Below are 9,138 nucleotides of genomic sequence, written 5' to 3'. Positions count from 1 at the left end.
CAAGAGTTTGAGGTTGCTGTGAGCTATGATGCTACAGCACTCTACAGAGGATGACAAAGTGAGACTCTGTCTCAATTAAAAAAAATTTCTGTTATTGGAGTTAGATGATATCTCAAAGTGGTTTTGATTTGCATTTCTCTGATGATTAAAGCTGGTGAGCATTTTTTCATGTGTCTATAGGCCACACGCCTATTTTCTTCAGAGACGCTTCTGTTCAAGTCCCTTGCCCACAATGAAATGGGATTATTTGTTCTTTTCTTATTAATAAGTTTGAATTCTCTGTGGATTTTGGTTATCAAACCTTTGTCAGAAACACTTCTGCACTGCTGGTGAGAATGCAAACTAATACATCCCTTTTGGAAAAAAGTGTGGAAAGTGCTCAGGGATCTAAAAGTAGACCTGCCATTTGATCCTGTAATTCCTCTACTAAGAGTATATCCAAAAGACCCAAAATCACTTTTTAATAAAGATATTTGCACCAGATTGTTCATTGCAGCTCAATTCATAATAGCCAAATCATGGAAGAAGCCCCAATGCCCATTGACCCATGAATAGATTAATAAATAGATTAATAAATATATTAATAAATATACCATGGAATATTATACAGTCTTAAAAGAGGGAGATTTACCTCTTCTATGCTTATATGGATGGAGCTGGAACATATACTACTTAATAAAGTATCTCAAGAATGGAGGAAAAAGTATCCAGTGTACTCAGTACTATTATGAAACCAATTTATAGTCACTCACACTTTTGTATGAAGGATAGATCACAACTATGGCCCAGGATAAAGGTAAGGAGGGGGGGGGAGGACAGCTGGAGGGAGGGTGAATGGTGGGATCACACCTATGGTGCATATTGCAAGGGAACATGTCAGAACTATTAAGCATAGAGTATAAATGTCTTATCACAATCATTAAGTGAAGTGAAGGATATATTAACTAGTACTATGTAAACATTCCAATGTGCTGATTGTATATGAAATCAGCACATTGTGCCCCATAAATGCATTGAAATGTATGCATGATCTACCTCATTGAAATGATCTACCTCTATGGGGTACAATCAGCACATTGTACCCCATAAATGCATTAATGTATACACAATCTACCTCTTTACCATTTAATTAAAAAAAAAATTCTGGGCATTTGGGTGGAGAGTGAGGAATTAGAGGGAGCATAAGAAGAGACCAAAAGCAAATGTTCTCATCTCTTAGTTTTTCTGAAGAAAGTTTCAAATAGGTGGATGCTAGATTCTTAGCATGCTGACTTAGATGTACTAAATGCTTGTTGGAAACCCAGGGAGATGATGACTAATGAATATACTGCTTTCTTCATCCAGCATTCAGTCAGTGAGCCCACGCCCTTGAGCTGAACCTCTCTCCAGGGAGAAAAACTGTGACCTGGAGAGTGTTGAAACTGTAGAATTATGGGAAGGGACCACCCACCCCACGTTAAAGAGAATGCGATGGTACTAGATGATCCACTCCACAGGTCCAGCCTTAAGGACAATCAATTACATTGCCAGACAGTTACTCTGTCCCACTTTTCTTTTAGTATTTCTGGAAAGTCTTTTGCTTTTCAAGTCTAGATTTTAACAGAATGTAGGTCCAGACTCTATACCTTCTTTAAGTTTTAGCATCTAGCTAGAATTTAATGGTATTTTTTCCATTTATAGTAAACGACACTTTTTTTTTTTAAGCAACTGGTCATCAATTTATCAAAACAGTTGACTTAAGCATCTGCAATGGTGACTTCAGCCTCAAGTCCTGGCTCAATGTGATGAAGGTATCTGCTTAATGATCTCAGAAGGGCTGTGCAGGTCAGTGAGTCACTTGGGAATTCTCATCTGGAAGCCATCCCAAGTCTTAGAAGCTTCACCACTAGGAGTTTTTCTTGTAGTGGTTCTCAAAGTCTTGGTAGGCGTGGGTACTGGTTCTTTCACTTCACGATTCTTCTCCTTTGCACCTCTGATCCAGTCAGCACACACATTTTCCAGGGACTTTAAGTTGTGGCCCGTGAGAGGAATTCTAATTCTAATTCGGTGAATCGCCACCTCTGGCTCCCCAGGTGTTTTCCTGGTATCTTTAAAAGCTACGTCTAGGGTGGTGCCTGTGGCTCAGTGGGTAGGGTGCCGGCCCTATGTACTAAGGGTGGCAGATTCAAACCTGGCCCTGGCCAAACTGCAATATAAAATAGCTGGGCATTGTAGCGGATGCCTGTAGTCCCAGCTACTTGGCAGGCTGAGGCAAGAGAATCACCTGTGCCCAGGAGTTGGAGGTTGCTGTGAGCTGTGATGCCACAGCACTCTACCGAGGGTGATAAAGTGAGACTCTGTCTCTAAAACAATTAAAATAAAAGCCACGGCTGCTGCGCGGCCTCCTGGGCGAGTCCGGAGCCTCCGCGAACCTGTGACCACATCTTCCTCGAAAAGTTTAGTTAACATTTCTGCTATAGATGTTGATTTTAAAATTTTAAGTGAAATTGAATTTATTTAAAGAAAAACAGTATAGTTCGGGTGGTGCCTGGCTCTGCAGTGGAGATGTAGCTGAAGTTTGAGAGACCCCGTGAAGCCCCAGCCCCGCTTTACATCTTAACATCTGCTCATTGTGACCTAGTCTAGGACACCAAGACCTCGAGAGGTTAAGTGACTTGACCAACAACATTCGTATCTTTAAAAACCCTTTCCTTAGCCTCTTCCCAAGCAGAAACCCCAGCGCCTGCGGGACCCTGCGGAAGCGTCCAGGCCAAGCTGCGCCCACGTTCAGAGCAGCCTTACCCACCGTGCCCTGTTCCCAGCGGCGGCGGCGTCCCTAGGGCGCCGTGATGACAGAGCATTTGTGACTAGCTCTCTAAGCTGTGCAAACCTCACAGAACAAGCAGAAGTCGCCCACGGTCAGTACAGAATCACAGGAAGTGTGTTGGTTTGGGTCTTCAGAGGAGCAAATGCCAAGACAGGATTCAACGTGCAAGGGTTTCATGAGGGCACATGCTTGCAGGAGAGAAAACGGGGAGGGAGCCAGACTAGCCTGGAAGAGTGTCAGACTATGATGCAAGGGTGGCCCAGAGCAAGGGAGGGGAGGGAGGGAGGCAGGGGCCGGAGCCAGGAGGATCCTGCACAGCAGGGCAGCTCTGGAGCCTTCAGCTGTCCAAGTCCCTGGTGGTCTTCTCAGTCATTGGTGGGGACACCTGCTGGGAAGCACAGCTATGGCCTGGATACTTGGAGCCTGGCTGGGTTATGCTCCCTGCAGCTGGGGGTCTCCAGGCCATTCTGGTGACCATCACAGCAAGCTGTGAAGCCAGGTTAATACCCGCTGTGATTCAAAGTAGGTGGCATACAACTTTTAGGTTCACAAAACTGCAGCTAGCATTTCTAAAGGCCGGGCAGGGTTCTGTACGTGTGTTACCTCACTGCGTCTTCTCACCAGCTCTGTGAGGCAAGTTCTATTTTTCTTCTCACTTCACAGATGAGGAAATTGAGGCTTAGAGAAGTTCTGCTCAAGGTCACTTCACCAGAAAGTGGCAGAAAAAGTTTTCTGATCCTTGAATACTGTCCCCTCTTCCCTGAAACAGAGGTTGGGATCTGTAAACCCAACCCAGTCTGGATTCTGACTGTGTGTTTCAGCTACCCTGCTCACCCTGCCATGCACTTGGTCGGCCTGTGCTGGTCGTTGGCTTTTTGGCCTACTTCTGATGAGTTTTGCAATCCCAGGGAATGCCAGAGGTCGAAAGTGGCCCCCAAACAGGTCATTTACCCTCTGCGGAGGGGTGATGTAAAAGGTGAGCTGAGCTTTGTGCTCCGTGAGTGAATCTGAGTCTCCCACGCAGTGTGCCTGCTGAATGACTCTCTCGATCAGAGTTACTGCTCAGGCTCTGCTGCTGTAAATATTGAGAAAGATGGCTGAGAACCTGGGTTCAGGATGCTTTGGAACCGTGCCTGCATTGCTGTCTTTATAACTGGTGGTGACTGTGACCACTCACCTGTTACCTGAATATATTTGGCTTGTCTGAAACAAGCAGATGTCCTTGGTACCGTTAGTCCCGTCCTGTCATATTTGATTTGCTCACTCATGCAATAGTTTGATTTGTTAGGCGTGGTCCAGCGGGAGCTCCTGAAAAACCGGAAATATTTACAACTCATCTTCTTCCTGTCTGGGAAGTCACCCCTGGTCTTCCCATGCCTGCCGAGGAATGAGCTGAGACTGCAGCATCCCTCAGCGCCCTGGACCTCAACTTCCACAATGTAAGGGTAATGCTCTCTCCGTCCTTCCTGCTCCACGAGGTGGCCAAGCTCAAAAAGACATGAGTGAAGGCCTAGGAAATGTTAAAAGCATCATTAAGATGTAAACTTTCAGGCGCGGGTTATATTTTAAAATATTTACCAATGTTGTCATTTTCTCCTGATGGTTTGCTTCATCTCTAGCTCCCCGAGGGCTACTCTAGCACTGGAAATGCTTCTAATGTCTGAGGAAGACATGAGGCTTCCTGGTTCTGAGCTCACGTGAGGAGTGAGGGGCTGAGGAGAGAGGGGCGGGAGTAAGATGATGTGAGGGTGTGGGGAGGATGGAGGCGTCACTGGCCTTGGGGCCAGCGGCCTGGAGGGGGCTCCCCCGGGCAGCTGGAGGATCTGTGAGAAGCTCAGGACCTTCAGTTCAGCTCCTAGAAACAGCCAAAGTTGTTTGCAGGACCTCAGCGGGGAAGTGGCTTCTTGGAGGCTTTTGTAGTTAGGGCTTGGACAAGTTCACAAAGGTCACCACTACCCGCCACCCATCCCCAGGGAAGCTTGGGGCAGCCATGGGCTGAAGACTGATTTAGGGGTCAACAAAGGGGACAGGAATCAAGGCTACAGGGTTTCCACCCCCGCCCCCACCCCAGCCACTGCTGCCTTGGCCCTAGGCAGCCCCTGGTGAGGGGTTCCTGACTGAGTGGACTAGTTGACTGAGACCAAATCTCTCCCCTGGAGGAATAAGAAGTCACATTAGAAATTAAACTGATAAGGGGAGGCGGGAGGGGGGTGGGGGGTCGTGGTGCATGGCACACCTCTTGGGGGTGGGACACAATTATAAGAGGGACTTTATCTAACAAATACAATCAATGTAACCTAATTCTTTGTACTCTCAATAAATCCCAAATTAAAAAAATGAAATATAACTGATAAAAACTTATAAAGCCGCACTCCTTGCCCACTGAGCATACAGACTGTTGTCTTTGCTTTGTCTTCTGGTATTGTCACTAATGCAATGAGACACGTCTCAGGAAAAGCTTCCAACTTTGTATGAGAATGAACGAAGAGGGTCATCTGGAAAATTTTGAAAAGAGGTATGAGCAAATCCTGAGTGAGAAAAGGAAGTGGAGAGTGTGCTAAGCACAGAGTTTCAGAAGACGTTTGTGGTGCAACACGCACAGGGGACAGTATCCTCAGCCCCTGGTCTCAGGGCCTTGTGCAAATCCCCAGCTGAGCCCACATTTCTACTGTCCTTTGTACGAGACTGATTAATTGCAAGCATTACCCATGACAGAATCTACCATCTCCATACAAATATTATTAGTTTATAAGAATTCTATTCCCTTAAGGGGGTAAACCTAAGGAATCACAACCTCAGGTTCTCAAATGGCAAATACTGTAACTTCTCTGAGCTGCTTATCCATCTTTAAAGCTCCAACTAGTAAGGTGCTTAGATACTGAAGGGAACATTTACTAGCTTAAAAATTACAGAGAGAAAACAGCTTTGCTTTCACTTGTGATTTTCAAGGACAGTGTGGGAGACTGGGTGACGTACTGGAAGTTGATTCTAGACATTAATGTAAGCCCAGGGCTTCTCTTTTGGCAGGTGTGATTGTCTTAGAAGGACCAGAGTTCACCAAAGCATTGTTTCACATAGCATAACCTACCTCTGATTTTCAAATCCAATGTCTCTAATTTACTGATTTATTAGGAAAATATTTGTTAAGCACCTACTATGAGTCCAGCGTTGTTCTGGGCCCCTGGGATACATCAGTGAAACAAGTCGGTTATAGAGTGATGTTGTGCCCGGTGCCCACTTGCTAGCAATGGCTTCCTTCCTTTGTCTCCTCCTTCCCGCCTTATTCTTAACTATGAGTCCTTATGCTTGTTGTGGGAGTGGCCACTGTTCAGCCCTACCTGGGGCCATGTCTGGGTCCAAGAAGGGTCTGAGGTATCAGCCAACCTGGGGCATCAGCAAAGCGGTCATCCCAGGAGCACACCCTGGATACCAGGTACAGTGCTCACCACTGATGTATAAGAAACAGAGGCGTAATGGTGTGAAAAAGGTCTCTGCCTTACCAAGAACCGTTCAGCTCAGTCAAGCCTCCGCTTTCACACGCAGATACAAGGCAGACTGGGCTGAGGAAACACCAGTAGCCCAAACCTTTTGTGTTACCTGAGGTTGCAGGAAAGAGAGAGCATCTTGTATTGGTCTAGAAGCCAAATGATAACAGCTGTTCTGTTTCCTTCTCCACCCTCTTGAATGATAGCATCTCGGTCCTTGAATCATAACATGTTTCCAGCTTACAATGCTGACATGCAGTTTCACCTTGCTTAGAATTTTTACGTCTTTCCTGGTTTTTGAACGCTGTTTTGTGTGCAAACTGCAGTGACAGGCTGATACCAGCAGGGGGAGGGATTTGCCATTTGAATTCACATTCCGGCTAGGGAATGGTTCAGCGGGATGTGCCTGCAATTTCAATCACTGCTTCAGTCTCTTTCTTTGTTCCAGATATTTATGCACCAAAATACTTTGAAAATGTGACTTGTAATCTGAAGAAGATAAGTAGAAATTGATCATTTTAATCACTCTAGCTAAAGCATAGAGATGGCACTTTCTCCCTTTCAAAATCTTAGATGTAAATTGGCTAAAATCTAAAGAAATACAGTAGAACCTCTATAAACTGACCACCCAAGGGTCTGTAACAGACTGGTCAGCATACAGATCTGGTCAACATAAGGAATGAAGCCTGCTGTACTGATATGGTCTGTGAAAATTAGGTCAACTTAAGGAGGTGGCCAGTGTAGGGAGGTGGTTAACCAAGAAGGTTCTACTGCAATTAATTCTGAAACAGTGCATTGGAGAAATTTTAAAAATTATTTTAAAAGCATAAAATTTTACATTCTTATGCTATATTGAGAAAACACTTGAAGTTTGATGTGCTCATGGCTTGGGCATCCCAGTCAACTGCGGTAGTTACAGGGTTAGAGGACGGACTGCAGGGAGCTTGGCTGGGGTCCAGAGCTGGGTTTCAGGCCTGCCTGGCCTCACCTGTGTGGTGGTGAGTCAGGCTTGTGGGAACTCAAAGCGCCTTGGGGAGGTGGCATCATCGGGGAAAGGTGTCAGGTCATGCCCATTGCTGGGGTTTAGATATCTGTGGGCAAATGTCCTCGCCCTAAGGGAGAAGGATCCTGGGATTTTCTTGACCCAGGAAGAAGTCTTGGTTGCCAGAGGGGAGCAGAAAGTCTGATTTTGGCATTGGAGCAGTTTCTGGATTCTGTCCTCTGGTCCAGCTACCAAGAAGCATGTGAGCAAAGGGCACATAAAGGGCCATCAGTGAACGCTGGAAGAATTTTCTCACTAAGCTGCACAAAAAACACTCAGACCTCAGGAACCTTGTTTTACTTCCAACAGGAACAAGTGAGTCCTTCTCTTGTATCTGCGTCTGCACTGTTGAGGGGGTACCTGGACCAGCCGTGGTGCCCACTGGGCGAGGCATCCCCTGCAGGGCAGGGAGCATGAGGCGACACCTTCCGGAGACTCTCAGAAACACAGGGTGTGGCACACCTGCGAGGGAGGTTAGCAGGACAGGAGGGAGCAAGCGCTAGTGACCCTGTGTTGCAGATAAAGGAATATCCTCGGATGCGAGGGCTCAGGGGAACTGGAGAAATATGCTTGACATCTATGTAATAAATACACATACAGACACAGAGGGTGCCCAAACATGTATATACATTTAAAAAAAGGAAAACACTGTATTAAACTTGTAATACTCAATACATACCGACGAGAAACGATGAATTCAAGCCCCGTTGACTTCCGGAATTACAAGAGGCGCTCAGAGTGGTCACCACCAGTGTCCAGACACTTCCGATCATGGCTTTAGCAAAACTCACACGTAGATAACAGTGTTTAAAATGTGTATACATTTGGCGCCCGTGGTATGTACAGTGTAGGTTCTTAAAGTTACCAAACAATTACTAAAAGAACTTCAATAAACAATCTCTTTTTTTAAAAAAATATACAAACACTTTGAAAACCCTCTTTTTTTGCAGGGGGAATGATATTTTGATGGCACTAAACATATGGCAGGTCTATAATTCTTGAGTTTGTGTTGTGATGCATTTTTCCAGATGAATAACTCATGTACTGTAGCTAGAGTGAACTACAGAATGCCACGAGCAGCCCTCTCATGTTACCTCTCTCCTGAGGGCGGTTGCTACCCTGATTTCTAGTACTGCAGATCACTTTTGCCTGTTTTAAACTTTGTCTAAATGGAACCGTGCAGTGACCTCTATTTGTCTGACTTTCAGATATTGGTATCACTTCTTCTGTAAGTTTCGTTTATGTTCTCGACAAACATCATATGTGTCGTATTCCATGATACGAATGTAGCGCAATTTTACTTACCCCCTTTTATTGCTGAAGGACATTGGGTTGCATCTGGGTTTTGGTTATTATGAACCATTCTGTACATGTTTTTGCTAGATTGACGTGTAAGTCTTAATGAAAATTTATCTTCCTTGTAAGGAAAATGTAGCTTGGGTGCAGATGTATAGTTCTTTCGAAGTAAAAGGATTAAAGCAATGAAAAAGTGAATTTGACTAGGAGGCTAGAAAGAGTTGGCATTACTTAGAGTAGCTGGTACTGATCATTTTAGAATTTGTCAATGTTGAATCCTCTTTAGTTATCACAAGTCATAATAGTGGTAACAATACAAATTATTGCATTGCTCATGCCAAATTTAAAAACTTATTAAGTTAGTTCTCCAGTGCTACCTAGAATATTTTTAGAATTCCTCATCCTGTGAGCATGTTTAGGAAAGTAATTTTTAGTATTTTAAAAAAATGATGTCTATCAGTGCAGGTGGTTAAGAGCTGATTGCGGCATTTATGGCTTGCAACATGTAT

The 9,138-nt window shown here is 44.9% G+C and overlaps 1 pseudogene; it reads right to left on the bottom strand.

Annotated features, from left to right (window-relative positions):
• Positions 1-1,736: 1,736 nt before the first annotated feature.
• On the bottom strand, positions 1,737-8,106 carry LOC100957853 (annotated as a pseudogene).
• Positions 8,107-9,138: the final 1,032 nt, after the last annotated feature.

Source organism: Otolemur garnettii, unplaced genomic scaffold (assembly GCF_000181295.1).
Source record: "Otolemur garnettii isolate 467f Iridium unplaced genomic scaffold, OtoGar3 scaffold00054, whole genome shotgun sequence".
In the NCBI taxonomy this organism is placed as follows: Eukaryota; Metazoa; Chordata; class Mammalia; order Primates; family Galagidae; genus Otolemur; species Otolemur garnettii.
This window is presented reverse-complemented; position numbering and strand designations above follow the sequence as displayed.